The 16,714-nt window shown below is 50.7% G+C and overlaps 1 long non-coding RNA gene across 2 annotated transcripts; it reads left to right on the forward strand.

Moving 5' to 3' along the window:
- Positions 1–267: 267 nt before the first annotated feature.
- On the forward strand, positions 268–10,438 carry LOC108283415. Of its 2 annotated transcripts, none has more exons than XR_005195630.1 (5): positions 268–675; positions 844–988; positions 4,129–4,283; positions 6,102–6,255; positions 9,408–9,433. It is a non-coding gene; the product is annotated as an uncharacterized LOC108283415 (long non-coding RNA). The 2 variants fall into 2 exon arrangements; XR_005195629.1 differs by lacking the exon at positions 9,408–9,433 and adding an exon at positions 10,308–10,438 and having other exon boundaries at positions 269–675.
- Positions 10,439–16,714: the final 6,276 nt, after the last annotated feature.

Here is a 16,714-nt window from a genome sequence, read left to right on the forward strand (position 1 = left end):
CGGCGGGCGGCGCGGCGCGGGGGCGGGCGGCGGCGGGGGCCGGGGACGCCATGGCCCTCCGCCCTCCGCCCTCCGCCCCTTTGTCCGCCGAGCCTCCCCCTGCCGCCCGCAAGCCCCTGGGGTCCCCGCCGCGCGCGCGCTCCCGTGGAGTCCCCGCCGCCCCCGGCCCCGGCGGCGCGCTTCCCTCGGCCGGCCCAGCGCAGGCTCGCCCGCGGCCCCGGCCTCCTCCTCCTCCCGCGGCTCCGCGACGATCTGCGCGACGCACGCCCCCTCCTCCAGACCCATCCCGCCCGGCCCAGTGAGCTAATCCGCAGCTGGCGGGCGCCCGGCCGGTTGCCACGGCAACCCCTCTCCCAGGGCCCGGCCCAGCGCGGAGCCGCGGTAAACAGGACCTTCTGCCGGACTCGCCCCCTCACCTCCCGGGGTGGGAGAGAGGTGACTTAACCCTTCCAGGGAGGACGCCCGCCGCGCGCCGGCTCCTTTCCACCCAGGCCCGGCGGATTCACGAGGTGCGCCCGGCCCGGGGTTGAGACATGGACTGGGAGCAGCTGCCACACGCCCGGCCCCGCTCACTCCAGGCGGTGAACACCCTCTTGGCCCTGGGCCCGGGCCGGGGCACCCGGGACAGCGAGGCTGGCGCCGCCGTTGCCCCAGGCAGCTTGCCGTCCGGCCGGGGTAATGACAGTCCTGAGACGGGCGGTGGTGAGGGTGATGGGGGCCGGGAAGGGCCCAGGGCCCAGCGCCCTGCAGAAGGGCTCCCAGACCGGGTGGGGAGGGAAGTGGTCAGGAAAAGCTTCCAAGAGGAGAAGTGACTCCATAGACCCGCTGTCCCCACTCACGCAGGACACTGTCAAGGAACGCAGACTGCACGATGCGGGGTGCCCAGCAGAAGTCCTGCGGGGAAGGCGCTCTGGAATACGGGCTGGGGCATTCGAGGAAGTTCCCTGGAACTTTGACCGGGCCAGGAATGCTGAAGAGATCTACATAGGTGGGGGAAAGTGTGGGAAAGGAAAGGGTTCTGAGTGGAGGGAAAGGCACCAGCAGAGGCCGGAAGCAGAGGCCAGGCATTTCAGAAACAGCTGAGTGAGGACCAAGTGGTGAATCAGGTCTAATGGGTAAGCTTGGCCGGATTTCAAGTGGGGGGACATTAAGTTTTTGAGCAGAGTAGTGCCCTGATGACTGGGAGGGCGGCCTGGCAGGGTGATCTGCAGGCGTTGGGAGCAAGCTTCGGGTCCATCTCTACACCAGAGAAAGGCCATCCTCGTCTTTAGGTCAGGGACTTCCAGAAGGGCTGGGAGCCATGGTCCGCGGAACGGCAAAGAGGCCTAAAGTTCAGGCAAAGGGGGAAGAAAGAAGCGTAGCCTTACAAATCCACAGGAGATTGCACGAGAGGGAAAGGCAGGAGGGAGACAGCGACCAATCAAAGACCTGGGTATAATGACGTGATACTGCCCGGGCAGTGCCTATAGACTGGGCACCTGAAATTTGAGGGACTGGTTCAAAGTCACAGGAAAAAAAGCTCTGTTTTCTACTCAGCTGAGGTTTATGCATTCTGGGAGCTCTTTGAAGCTTTTCTAGGGCTTGTTCGTTAAACTCCTCATGACATACCCATTTTAGCTAAGCATAGTCAACTTTTAGAACACACATTTGCAAAGTGCAAGCTTTTTTTTTTTTTTAAGTGTAAGCATTTAAATTATTGTTTTGTTTGCTGAAACATTATTCAATAAGTTTTCACTTTCTTTTTTTTTATTGCCAGTGAAATTTTCACTTTCTAAATAAAGCTCAGAGGCTTGGCTGCTTCTTTTTTTTGAGGCAGAGTCTCAGTCTGTCACCACAATGCAGTGCAGTGGTGCGATCATAGCTCACTGCAGCCTCTAACTTCTGGGCTCAAGCAATCTCCCACCTCAGCCTTCTAAGTAGGGAGGACTATAGATGTGTGCCATCATGATCAGCTAACTTTTTTATTTTTTGTAGGTCTTGCTATGTTGCCCAGGCTAATCTTGAAGTCCTGGCCTCAAGTGATCCCCCTGACTTAGCCTCCCAAAGTGTTTGGATTATAGGTGTGAGCCATCATGCCTGGCCAAGACTTGACTTCTTGAGGGTTAATTATTTCCAGGGCTACAACCTATAAGAAAGCAAACTGCTGGGCACGGTGGCTCATGCCTGTAATCCCACCACTTTGGGAGGCCAAGGCAGGCGGATCACCTGAGGTCGGGATTTTGAAACCACCCTGACCAACATGAAGAAACCCTGTCTCTACTAAAAATATAAAAAATTAGCCGGGCGTGGTGGCGTGTGCCTGTAAATGCCAGATGCTTGCGAGGCTGAGGCAGGAGAATCACTTAAACCTAGGAGGTGGAGGTTGCAGTGAGCCGAGATCACGCCATTTGCACTCCAGCCTGGGCAACAAGAGCAAAACTCCATCTCAAAAAAGAAAAAAAAAAAAAAGAGAGAGAGAGAGAGAGAAAGCAAACTGGCAAAATGCAAGGGAGAACAGTTGAGCAGAGAGCCCAGCTGGCTGCCTTCCCCAATCCCAGGCACAAATGGCTCAGTAGCCTTGGATTTTGTGGCTTTGAAATTTCTAGTCGCATCTTAGGTGGACATGATAGAAAGGAAGCTGGGGAGCCCATTAGTGACAACTCCTGAACCACAGGCTGCCACTCTTTCTTCCACTCCCTCATCTTTTTTATTTTTATTTTTTTTTTTTTTGAGACAGATTCTCACTCTGTCACCTAGGCTGGAATACAGTGGCGTGGTCTCGGCTCACTGCAGCCTCGGCCTCCCAAGTTCTAGTGATTTCTCCTACCTCAGCCTCCCATGTAGCTGAGATTGCAGGAGTCCACCACCATGCCCAGCCAAGTTTTATATTTTTAATACTGGTTTCACCATGTTGGCCAGGCTGGCCTCGAACTCCTGTCCGCAGATTGATCTACCCATCTCGGCTTCCAAAAGTGCTGGAATTACAGGCGTGAGCCACCGCACCCACTGTCGCCCAGGCTGGAGTGCAGTGGCACAATCTCGGCTCACTGCAACCTCCGCCTCCTGGGTTCAAGCTATTCTCATGCCTCTGCCTCCCGAGTAGTTGGGTTACAGGTGTGCACCACCACACCTGGCTAATTTTTGTATTTTTCGTAGAGATGGGGTTTTATCATGTTGGCCAGGCTGGTCTCAACTCCTGACCTCAGATGATCCACCCACCTCGGCCTCTCACAGTGCTGGGATTATAAGCATGAGCCATTGTGCCCAGCCTTTTAAATTTTATTTTAAAATTTATTTTAGGCTGGGCGAGGTGGCTCATGCCTGTAATCCCAGCACTTTGGGAGGCTGAGATGGGCAGATCATGAGGTCAGCAGATCGAGACCATCCTGGCTAACATGGTGAAACCCTGTCTCTACTAAAAATACAAAAAACTAGCCAGGCATGGTGGCGTGTGCCTGTAATCCCAGCTACTCAGGAGGCTGAGGCATGAGAATCGCTTGAACCTGGGAGGCAGAAGTTGCAGTGATCCAAGATCACAATACTGCACTCCAGCCTGGGCAACAGAGCGAGACTCGGTCTCAAAAAAAAAAAAAGAAAATTTAATTTTATTTATTTTTATTTATTTATTTATTTTTAAAGATGGGATTTCACCATATTGGTTAGGCTGGTCTCGAACTCCTGACTTCAGGTGATCTGCCTGCCTCAGTCTCCCAAAGTGCTGGGATTACAGGCGTGAGCCACAAAAAAAATAATTTTAGTTTATTTATTTTGAGACAGGGTCTTGCTATGTTGCCCAGGCTGGCCTCGAACTCCCTGCCTCAGCCTCCCAAGTAGTAATCCTGTTTCTTCCACACAGAGCAGCCTTGGGCCCCTGCAGAACATTTCTTCCTTCCTCTCCCTTGTCTTCCTCCAGCATCCTGCTGAGGAGTGCAGGCTTTGATTAGAGGAGTACATTCAGCGCTGTAGCACGTTGCTCAGCCTCTAAATCCCAGTTTGTAAACCCTTCATCTGTAGGGTGGAAATGGCAATGGCTGTGACTTCCTACAAGGGCTGTTGTGAGGGTGCCTGGCCTATGAGGAGGACTCACAGGTGCCTCTTGTTGGTTATTCTTTTCCTAATCTCCTTTTTCTTCTTTCTCCCCATGAACAGAGCATCAAGGTTGAAGAACAGGAGGAGGCAATTTTTCTTCTTCCCCATCAGTGCTCATCTCCCTCTCTCTCCCCACCACTTACAGGCCCAGGACCCTCTACCAGCACCAGCACACACAGGCAACAGAGCTGGCTTTATCTCAGCCGTTAGCCAAGGTAGTGGTGCATTCAGTGGGCCCGCGACTCTATCTCATGCTCTGACTGTTTGGATGGAACAGACCCTCTCTTCCAGGCTCTGACTGCCCTCCAATAAAGATAAAAATAAAGAAACCAGGCTGGACGCGGTGGCTCATGCCTGTAATTTCAGCACTTTGAGAGGCTGAGGCAGGTAAATCACTTAGGCCCAGAAGTTTGAGACCAGCCTGGCAACATGGTGAAATCCTGTCTCTACTAAAAATACAAAAAATTAGCCAGGAGTGGTAGTGCACGCCTATAATCTCAGCTACTCAGGAGGCGAAGGCTCGCGAATCGCTTGAACCTGGGGGGCAGAGGTTGCAGCGAGCCAAGATAGCGCCACTGCACTCCAGCCTGGGCAAGTGAGACCTTGTCTCAAAAAAAAAGGAAATAACTAAATTATGTTTAAAGAGAAAGAGGCAGGGCATGGTGGCTCACGCCTGTAATCCCAGCACTTTGGGAGGCTGAGGCAGGGGGATCACCTGAGATCAGGAGTTCGAGACCAGCCCGGCCAACATGGTGAAACCCTGTCTCTTTAAAATAAATAAATAAATAAAAAGAAAGGAAAAAATCTATATACACAATAGATGATGGACAAGAAGTTGATTGATTGATTGATCATCTGGAGAGCTGGTGTGGGGAGAAGAATCACATGTCTGTGCTTAGACAAGTTTAGATGAGGTAAAGCAAGGAAAGAACTTAAGGGCAGGGAAAAGTCTACAGCCTCACCCGGACACAGACTTGGCCAAGGCTCCCCCACATCCCTCCCATCCAGAGACCAAAGCCGTGCAGGTTCAGAGCCCACTAAGCCATCTTAAAGAGGCTCTAAGTCAGAGCTCACAGATGTCAAGGATCCCCTTCTAGTCTCTTGCTGGCACATACATGTCTTCCCTCCAGAGAAGACCTCCCTCCTGCCTCTCTCATTCTGCCTCTAACCCCATCCTCAGCCCATTCCCCCACCTAGACACAGCTGGGTGCCAGTTCCTTCCAGTCCCACTCGGCTGCCTCTCTCTGAGGAAACAAAACCAAGCCAAGCATCCCACCCAAACCTCAAAACCAGGCTCGGTTTGTTCTTCATCCCAGTCAGATGCAGTCCAGGAGGTGTGGGATGGGAGTGGGAGGGGTGGAGGCGCGGAGGCCACCCAGGAGTGTGCAGAACCCAGACTGAAGCCCCAGGGCTCTTTCATCTTCCCTGGCTGTGAAGGGCAGGTCTTTGGCAGAGATGCCTCTGTGCCCTCTGTCCTCCCGGAACACTCTCACGCCTTCTGCCACTTTCACTGGGACTATAAGATGGGCAGCTGTTGAAGCCCGCTAGGGGGTGCTGTGGGGCAGACGGTCTTTGTTTATTACCACGGACGGCTGACATTTGCTGGCTTACCGCAAGGAATCCTGGAGAATCTCTGCTTTGGCAGATAGCACCTCAACATATCATTTTGAGATAAGAATGACTTCTGTTTCATTTCATAACCCTAATTTATTTTGGAGTGTCTTTTGTTTTTACACACGAATTAAAGTGTTTGTAACTTTTGTAAAGACTGGCGTGTCTATGATAAAAAGCAAAGAACAAAGGCGTGAACTTTCCAGGTCATTCACCACTAGGCAAAGTCTCAAAGATGAAGCCTGCCATGCCAAGTACCTGCTGTACTTATATTCTTTCTGTTCCTTTTGGACGACGTAGTTGAACAGTAAGAAAAATAAAAAATAAAAAAGGAACAAGAATGTGGTGATTTGGATACTTTTTAGAGGCATGGCTTTCTCTGTTTAAGTTGTTGTGGCTCGTTGTGGTCACTCTGATTTCAGAACACAGGAGGACAGTCAGGCCAGTGAGTCCAACTTCTCTGCGTAGACTTCTGTGCACAGGATGCAAGCTACGTACCTCCTGCTTCTGAGAGCCTTCCTTGCCTATTTTCTGGCCCAACGAGGCAGTATCTTCAGACTCAGCAGAAGGAGTGAAGTAATACTCTTCATTAAAGATTTCAGGGCCCGGCGCGGTGGCTCAAGCCTGTAACCCCAGCACTTTGGGAGGCCGAGGCAGGTGGATCACGAGGTCAATAGATCAAGACCATCCTGGTCAACATGGTGAAACCCTGTCTCTACTAAAACTACAAAACATTAGCTGGGCATGTTGGCGCGTGCCTATAATCCCAGCTACTCAGGAGGTTGAGGCAGAAGAATTGCTTGAACCTGGGAGGTGGAGGTTGCAGTGAGCCAACATCATGCCACTGTACTCCAGCCTGGGTAACAAAGCAAGACTCTGTCTCAAAAAAAAAAAAAGAAAAAAGATTTTAGGCCAATTTTAATCAGTGGCTCATACCTGCAATCCCAGCACTTTGGGAGGCTAAGGCAGCATGATCACTTGATCACATGTCTGTGCTTGATCACAGGTGTGTGCCAGGAGTTCAAGACCAGAAAGGACAACATAGTGAGACCCCCCCATCTCTACAAAAAATAAAAAATTAGGCCGGGCGCGGTGGCTCAAGCCTGTAATCCCAGCACTTTGGGAGGCCGAGGCAGGTGGATCACGAGGTCAAGAGATCGAGACCATCCTGGCCAACATGGTGAAACCCCGTCTCTACTAAAAATACGAAAAATTAGCTGGGCATGGTGGTGCGTGCCTGTAATCCCAGCTACTCAGGAGGCTGAGGCAGGAGAATTGCCTGAACCCGGGAGGCGGAGGTTGCGGTGAGCCGAGATCGCGCCATTGCACTCCAGCCTGGGTAACATGAGTGAAACTCCGTCTCAAAAAAAAAAAAAAAAAAAAATTAACTGGGTGTGGTGGCACACACTAGGGAGGTTAAAGCCACAGTGAGCCGCAATTTCAGCACTGCACTCCAGCCTGGGCAACATAACAGGACTCTGTCTCACCTCTCTCAAAAACCAAACAAAAACAACAAGAAGAAAAAAGAGAACATTTTATTTTAGACAGAGCCTCACTCTGTCACCCAGGTTGGAGTACAATGGCGTGATCTTGGCTCATTGCAACTTCCGAGTTCCAGGTTCAGGCAATTCTCCTTCCTCAGCCTCCCTAGTAGCTGGATTAGGTGCTGGCCACCACACCTGGCGAATTTTTGTATTTTTAGTAGAGATGGGCGTAGTCCACATGCCTGTAGTCCCAGCTATTTAGGAGGCTGAGGCAGGGGAATCGCTTGAACCTGGGGACAGAGGTTGCAATGAGCTGAGATCCTGCCACTGCATTCCAGCCTGGGCAACAGAGTGAGACTCTGTCTCAAAAAAAAAAAAAAAAAATTGGTCAAAGGCAAGCCAGGTGATATACTACTGCTCTCGCTGGCAGTGTGACTTTGGGTGAGTCAGCTTCCCTCTCTGGGTGTTAGATTCCTGCGGAGACGAGATCATAGGTGCATAGGGGCTGTCAGGTCCCTCCCAGTACCAGTCTTCTCACATAGGCTAAAGAGCACAAGAACAGTGGTCTGTTCTCATTTTCCTGAATACGTGCTGGGCAGTGTTAATACATCACAGAGATTACCTAGTAGGAAGGTTCTCATATTAGCCTCTTCTAGAGATGAAGAAGCAACCAAAGAGCAGTTGGTTGTCTTGCCCCAGGCCACTGCAAGGGAGTACCAGGGCTGAGATGGGCCCAGACAGCCTGACCCCAGGGCACCAGCATCATGGCTTTGTGGCCAGGACAGGCTTTAGAACAGAGAAGTTAACAGGGTTCAACGGGGCACGGTGGCTCAGTCCTGTAATCCCAGCATTTTGGGAGGCTGAAGCGGGTGGAGCACCTGGGGTCAGGAGTTTGAGACCAGCCTGGCCAACATGGCGAAACCCCATCTCTACCAAAAATAAGCTGAGCGTGGTGGCACATGCCTGTAATCCCAGCTACTCAGGAGGCTGAGACAGGAGAATTGCTTGAATCAGAAGGTGAAGGTTGCAGTGAGACCACACCACTGCACTCCAGCCTGTGTGATAGAGCAAGACTCCATCTCAAAAAAAAAAAAAAGTGAATAGGGCCCAGGGACATACCATGTCAGACTGGGGAGTGGCCTCAGAGAGGAGCAACCCAAGCCTCCAGGCAGGAGGAGGGGAGGGGACTTGCCTGGGCCACACTCGGTTAGCACAGGTGCTGCACGTGATTAGTGCCAGTTCCGTGGCACCGGGAGAGGGGTGTCTGGAGCAAGCCACCTAGAAAACCAGAAGGCAGGAACTAGAGGAGGAGAAATTCTCTCGATGAGGAGTGATGAAGACAATTCAACTGAAGAGTGAAAAAGAGAAAGGGAGAAGGCGCCGGTCTGGTCTCCCGGGAAAGGGATGGCTCATTGCTGCAGGCACACGCACACAACAGCCTTCTCCCTTCCCTGCTTCTTTCAGTATTATTTCTGATGTTTTCTCCTCTGCCAGCTTGGGGAGTAGATATGGGTGGCCCTGGGCCAAAATCTACACGCTGGCACCAGACTGTCTTAGGAAGGAATTGCAGGCCAGAGATACCAAGCAGGACCTGGGGGGAGGGGCAGGGCCAGGCCTTCTCACACTTTTTTTTTTTTAAATGAGTCAGAGGTTTTTATGTTGCCCAGGCTGGCCTCGAACGCATAGCCTTGCCTCCTCAAGTGCTAGGACAACTGGCCTGAGCCACCGAGGCTCCCTTTTTTTTTTCTTTTTTTTTTTGAGACAAGAGTTTTGCTCTTGTTGCCCAGGCTGGAGAGCAAAGGCATGATCTCTGCTCACTGCAACCTCCACCCCGCACCCCCCCCAACCCCGGGTTCAAGTGATTCTCTCGCCTCCACCTCACGAGTAGTTGGGATTACAGGCTCCCACCACCAGGCCTGGTTATTTTTATATTTTTAGCAGAGACGGAATTTCACTATGCTGGCCAGGCTGGTCAACTCCTGACTGCAGGTGATCCACCTGCCTCACCCTTCTGAAGTGCTGGGATTACAGGTGTGAGTCACCACGTTTGGCCTTTCTCACACTTCTTATCTGCCTGATAATCCCACTGGATCTACGGGGAAAAAAGAAAAGAAAAGGACAGATCCTGGCCTTCCTTGAGTGATCCTGATGCAAGGGGTCTGGGATGGGCCCCGGGAACGTGCAGTTTTACAAGCACCCCAGGTGTGTGTGTGCTTGTAGAGACAGTCTCACTCTGTTGCCCAGGCTGATCTTGAACTCCTAGTTTTGAGAGATCTTCCTGCTCTGGCCTCCCAAGGTTCTAGGATTACAGATGTGTGAGCCACTGTGCCCAGCCACCCAGGTGTTTTTGGTGGAGGTGGCCCAAGTCCCCACCAGAGACACACTGGTTTAGAGCCTGCTCAAGGGGAGACACAGAAGTTGAAGCTGCAGCAGGTAAGTGCAGGGGGTTCCCTTCTATATATTCTGTTCTAAGAAAGTGGGGGTGGGGGTGGGAAGAGGGGTAAGGAGGCCAGGAGGTGCTGAAAGGGTCTCAGGAGAGAACTGTCCTCCACAAGGACCTAAGACCAGTGATTCTCAAGCAGGGACAAGTTTGCTTTTTTTGCTTTTCCAGGGGATATTTAGCAATTTTTCTTTTCTTTCTTTTTTTTTTTTTTTAAGAGACAAGGTCTTACTCTGTCCCCCAGGCTGGAGTGCAGTGGCACAATCATAGCTCACTGCAATCTCAAATACCTGGGCTCAAGCCATCTCCCCTCCTCAGCCTCCTGAGTAGCTAGGACGATGGGTGTGCTTCATTGCCATGCCAGCCCCAAATTTTTTTTTTTTTTTTTTGCAGAGACAGAGTCTTGCTGTATTGCCTAGGCTGGTCTGAAAGTCCTGTGCTCAAGCATCCTCTCACTTTGGTCTCCCGATATGCTAAGAATACAGGCATGGGCCACCCTGCCTAGCTGACATTTGGCAATGTTTGAAGACGTTTTATCGTCATAATTGGGAAAGGGGAGTGCTATGGGCTGAACGTGCCCCCCTCCAAAATTCATATGTTGAAATTCTAACCCCCAAAATGATGGGAGGTGAGTGGAGCCCTCATGAATGGGTTTAGTGCCCTCATCAAACAGGCCCCAGAGAAAGCTCTCACCCTCTTTCCAGCACGGACACGGTGAGAAGGCGGCAGTCTGCAGACCAGAAGCAGGCCTTCACTAGAACTCATCCATGCTGCGCCTGGATCCTGATTTCCCAGCCCCCAGCACTGTGACAAATAAAGATTTGCTGTTTCTAAGCAGAACAGTTCATTTTTTTTTTTTTTTTTTAGGCAGCGTCTTGTCTGTCTCCCAGGCTAGAGTGCAGTGGTGCGATCTCAGCTCACTGCAACCTCTGCTTCCCGGGTTCAAGTGACTCTCCTGCCTCAGCCTCCTGATTACAGGCACCTGCCACTGCACGGGCTAATTTTTGTATTTTTAGTAGAGACGGGGTTTCACCATCTTGGCCAGGCTGGTCTCAAACTCCTGACCTTGTGATCCACCCACCTCAGCCTCCCAAAGTGCTGGGATTAGAGGCGTGAGCCACTGCGCCTGGCCGGTATTTTGTTATATAGCAGCTCCAACTTAGAACTAAGACAGGGAATGTTTCTGGCATCAAGTGGGTAGAGGCCATACATGCTGCCAAACATCCTGCAATGCACAGGACAGCCTCCCGCTCCACTCCACACACAACGAAGAATCCTGTCCGGAATGCCGAAGATGCAGAGGCCAGGAAGCCCAGAGCCAGCCCATTTCCCACCGCCACCCTCTTCCCCTTGCACTAGTACTTGCCCCGCATCACATCTGCTGGGTAGCAGTGTTACATGCGAGCTGCTAAAACCAGTCATGTGGTTCACGTGGAAAGAGAAGCACAGCCAGATGGGCTTGTGCACAGTGGCCCTTTGCTTGCCTCCCGGCTGGGTCTGGGAACTCCTGGGGAAGCATGCTACACTTCCCTAGTGAATGGTGCCACCTAGTGGGAATGGAGAGAACAACACCAGCAGGAGCATTGTATACATCTGGAAACTTAAAATTTAGCTGGCTTTCCACTGTTGAGAAGATTCTGTGGGAATCAACGAAGACCACTCAAATGAGGAAGGCAGAGACTATTTATTTAGTGCTTTCTATGGCCAGACAGTCAGCCATCATCACTTGCATTTGGCAGAGAGTCAGATATAACTGGAGACTCAAATGCTAGACGGAAAGGTTTCTATAGGAAAAAAAGATTTTAGGTGGGCTGTAATTGGAAGATGTTGGTAGGGGGAAGGTGCAGGCAGCAGCATCTCGTGTGATGGGTTTGGAGAGGATGTTTGGCTTTCTTGGCTTGGTTCTGAGTTGGAAGTGTAGGTGAAAATTAGGGCAGTAGGCAGGCATTGAGCAGATCCTGACGTTCTGGGCCTCTTGCCATAGAAGCTGTGGCTTGGCGTCCTGGCCCTATTGCTGCAGAGGTTGTGGGTCACAGCCTCTGAATACGCAAAGGGACAATGACCGTATATACATGACACTATACCTAGAAATGCAGAGTGTTATATATGGCCATTGTTCCTTTGCATATTCGGTCTCTTAATTCATTAAACATTCTAAATATATCCATCCCCCCCCGTTACTAATCCTGAAGCGGACTGCATAAAGTTATCCATATGAGCAGCAGATTGACTCCAGGCCAGCATCTGTGATTTTCAGTGCTGCCCTTATAGACTTTGATTTAGGGTTCATATGTGATAGTGTGATATTGTGCTGGCCTAGAGCCAGAACCAGAGCAAAACTATTTTATAAAATGCAAAACTGTTTTTAGATAAGTTGAAATGGCTGCCCCATTCTCCTCACAATAACTACTGTCCTTGGCCTCTGTAAATAGAACTGCCAGTTTGTTCTTCAAAACTATGTAAAGCTGCTTACCTTTTAACTGCTAAAATCTGTGACTTTTATCACCACCCAGACGATGTGTAAACAAATGTATATCCTGACTTCTGTAAACCACTGAGGTAACAAACAGAATGACAAAAGTCCCCTAGCCCTTGGAATGTCCGGAGACCCCCGCCCTTGTCTCCACCCAGAAGGTGAATCACAGAATCCCCTAGCCCTTGAAATGTCCGAAACCTTATCATCCCCATCCCCGCCCCTCACCCCCACTCCCAAGGTGGTTTTTCGGGTATAAAAAATCATGGCACCCTCCTTTTGGCACCACAGGTTGGAGAGACGTGAGCCCTCTGTGGTCGCCGGCATAATAAATGACCCTGCAATCTGGCATACTTTTGTCTTGTGATAACTTTCTACGCTCCGGTCAAATACAACAATAGAACTGTTTGTTTTTATTGCCCATGGTGCCTTCATATGTATGATATAATTCTCCTAATTGACACGGGCCTCAGTAATAATCCCTCAACTTCACCTGTGTGGGAGCTGATTCTAGCTCTTTACAATGCTACACCTTCACCACCACCGCCACCACTATCACCAGTCATTTCGTGGTGGTGATGGTGGTGAAGTTAATGGCGGTAGGTGGTAACAGTGGTGGTAATGATGGCGGCGATGGTCGTGCTGGGCCTGTTGCTGCAGAGATTGTGGGTCACCACCATCACTGTCACCATTACCACCACTGCTATCATCACGATCGCCACCACCATCGTCACCATCACCACCAACACCACCACCACTGCCATTACCAATATCAACGCGATTACCATTGCCACTGTCACCACCACCACGGCCGCCACCACCACTGTTACCACCCCCCACCGTTACCTTCGCCACCACCAACACCGTCTTCACCATGTCCCCCACTGTCGCCATCTCCACCACCACCACCATCATATTTACCACTACCACTATTTACAAGGTCAATGTTTCTCAAAATGTTTTCCCCAGATCAGCAGCAGCGGCCTCACATAGTAACTGTTAGAAATGCAAATTACTGGGCCCCACCCTAGACAAAAATCAGCAATGGGGTGGGGCCAGCCCTCCAGGTCATTCTGATGGATGCTAAAGTTTGAGAGCCACCATTTCTAGGATAAAATTCTAGATACATTTTTAGATAAATAAGGCCCCACAAGGGCCTTTTTTCTTTTTCTTTTCTTTTTTTTTTGAGACGGAGTCTTGCTCTGTCACCAAGGCTAGAGTGCAGTGGCGTGATGTCAGTTCACTCCAACTTCCACCTCCCTGATTCAAACAATTCTTCTGCCTCAGCCTCCCAAGTAACTGCGTGCCACCAACCATCCCCACCTATTTTTTTTTTTTTTTTTTAAAGACGGGGTTTCACCATGTTGGTCAGGCTGGTCTTGAACTCCCGACCTCAGTGATCCGCGCGCCTTGGCCTCCAAAGTGCTTGGATTACAGGCGTGAGCCACCACGCCCAGCCAAACCAGTTTCCCATCCTAACTTCCCTATTTCTCTCAACAGAAACAGGATTTTCTGAGCTGCCCAAGCTCACTCTTGTTTACTATGTTTTTGTATTTTTAGTAGAGTTGGAGTTTCAGTGTGTTAGCCAGGATGGTCTCGATCTCATGACCTCGTAATCCGCGTGCCTCAGCTTCCCAGAGTGTTGGGATTACAGGTGTGAGCCACTGTGCCGGGCCTCACAAGGGCCTTATTTTAAGTTAGATCTTCCACAATATATCCTCCAAATTTGGGATCTGCCTGTCTTATGAAGTAATGAGACAAACAGAACAATCTTTAGGTAATATAAATGGCAACATTTGCTACCATTTATCGAATCATGGGGCTAAGCACATCACAGACACCTGCTTACTCCCTACCACACCTCCAGTGGTTACAGATGGGAAACGAGGCTCAGAGACGTTAAGTAACTAGGATTTGAGGCCACACCTATTTAGCACCATAATTTGCGTTCTTAACTACTGTTAAATGTATTCCCCAAATCGTCAATGCACATCTAGAGAACTTGTAGTTTTGTTTTTTTTTTTAGACAGAGTTTTGCTCTTGTTGCCAGGCTAGAGTACAACAGCATGATCTCAGCTCACTGCAACCGCCGACTCCCTGGCTCAAGCCATTCTCCTGCCTCAGCCTCCCGAGTAGCTCGGATTGCAGGCAAGCGCCACCACGCCTGGCTAATTTTTGTAAATTTTGTATTTTTAGTAGAGACAGGGTTTCACAATGTTGGCAGAGATGGTCTTGATCTCCTGACCTTGTGATCCGCCTGCCTTAACCTCTTAGAGTGCTGGGATTATAGACGTGAGCCACCGCGCCCTGTCCCTAGGGCAGATTTCTGTGGAAGCCTCTCACATGGAGATAAAGCCTGTCTAGGCTGGGCAAGGTGGCTCACGCCTGGAATCTCAGCACTTCGGGAGGCAGGGGATTACCTGAGGTCAGGCCTTCGAGACAGGTGTGAGCCACCCCACCCTGTCATTTCTTTCATGGCTTTGCCACACTTTGAAACTGCACATTTTAATTTCTTATCAAGGGTGTTTTTAGAAAGGTTGAAATTCAGCATTTATATGTTCCTAGTTAGGTCCCCTCATTAGTATTCAACCAGTAAGGGCAAGATGTTTGTGTCCACTTCCCCAGGGTCCAGCACATGATCTAGCTTGATCAGTAGATATTATTGAGGCTCAACAAATATGAGGTTGGGCTCAAATATTTATTGGGCTCAATAAGTATTATTGAATCAACATGGCCTTTCCGGAGCCTCTCCCCAAGGTCCAACACAATCGCTGAATTAATGCAGCCGAGGACCTAGCATCCACCAACTCGTACCCCCAGCCCAGGCCCCTCCTTCCACCCACCATCCCTACCCTTGCTGAAAAGTGGACCTGTGTTCAGAACTTGCCTTCAGCTCACACATTTTTCATCCATGCTCTTTGGAATAATGAAAGATAGGAATAATGAAATAGACGGGAGGGGGACATGGAGGGCGCCTTTGCATTTTGTTACCCAGGACCCAGGACTCAAGAGCAGGGCCATCTTGGCCTGGGGTCGCTGCCCTCTTTAAGGGGTGGGACCCGGGCACTCCCGGGTGCTCCCGGAAGATCCTGGCTGCCCAGGCCTCTGCCACCGACCCTCTGCTCCCTGGGAGCCTCACCGCCCAGCACCTAGCCCTCTGCCTCCACCGGCCACCCTGAAACAGCCCAGCGGGTTCACCTTGCCTGCTGCTTAGACAGAGCCGATTTATCAAGACAGGGGAATTGCAATAGAGGAGTAATTCACACAGACCAGGCTGTGCAGGAGACCGGAGTTTTATTACTATTCAAGTCAGTCTCCCTGAGCATTCGAGGAGCAAAGTTTTTTGTTGTTGTTGTTGAGATGGAGTCTTGGTTCTGTCGCCCAGGCTGGAGTGCAGTGACCTCAGCTCACTCAGCTCACTGCAACCTCCACCTCCCGGGTTCAAGCAATTCTCCCGCCTCAGCCTGCTGAGTAGCTGGAATTACAGGCCTGCGCCACTACACCTGGCTAATATTTTTTTGTATTTTTAGTAGAGACAGAGTGTCACCATGTTGGTTTGGCTGGTCTCGAACTCCTGACCTCATGATCTGCCCACCTGGACCTCCCAAGTGCTGGGATTACCAGCGTGAGCCACTGCGCCTGCAACTCTATGGGGAGCAGAGTTTTTAAGGACAACTTGGTGGGTGGGGGAAGGCCAGTGAGTGGAGAGTGCTGATTGGTTGTGTCAGAGATGAAATCCTAGAAAATTGAAGCTGTTTTCTTGCACTGAGTTAGTTCCCGAGTGGAGGGCCACAAGATCAGATGAGCCAGTTTATCCATCTGGTTGGTGCCAGCTGATCCATCAAATACAGGATCTGCAAAATATCTTGAGCACTGATCTTAGGAATAGTTTAGGGAGCGTCAGAATCTTGTAGCCTCCAGTTGCCTTACTCCTAAATCATGCTTTCTAATCTTGTGGCTTTGTTAGTCCTACAAAGGCAATCTATTCCCCAAGCAAGAAGGAGGTTTAAGAAAGGGCTGTTATGGGCTGCGCACGGTAGCTCACACCTGTATTCCCAGCACTTTGGGAGGCCAGGGCAGGTGAATCAGAGGTCAGGAGTACAAGACCAGCCTGGCCAAGATGGTGAAACCTGGCCTCTACTAAGAACTACAAAAATTGGCCGGGCGCAGTGGCAAGCGCCTTAATCCCAGGTACTTGGGAGCCTGAGGCAGGAGAATCCCCTGAACCCAGGTGGCAGAGTTTACAGTGAGGCGACATCGCGCCACTACACTCCACCCTGGGCGACAGAGTAAGACTCTGTCTCAAAAAAAATAACACAAAAAAAGGGCTGTTAGCGTTGTTATTGTCTTTGTTTTAAAGTATAAACTAAGTTCCTCCCAAAGTTAGTTCAGTTTACGCCCAGGAATAAACAAGGACAGCTTAGAGGCCAGAAGCAAGATGGAGTTGGTTAGGTCAGATCTCTTTCACTGTCTCTGTTATAATTTTGCCATGGCAGTTTCAGCCCGGTGGCTGCCCCTGTCCCACCCATCTCCCTTGCTCCTTCCCTCCACCACAGCCCTCGGTGCCTGGGTTCCCTGCACCTGCACCTCCTCTCTCGTCCCTACGCCCCGCCCCCAACGCCCCGCCCCAACGCCCCG

Source organism: Cebus imitator, unplaced genomic scaffold, assembly GCF_001604975.1.
Source record: "Cebus imitator isolate Cc_AM_T3 unplaced genomic scaffold, Cebus_imitator-1.0 Scaffold260, whole genome shotgun sequence".
Classification (NCBI taxonomy): Eukaryota; Metazoa; Chordata; class Mammalia; order Primates; family Cebidae; genus Cebus; species Cebus imitator.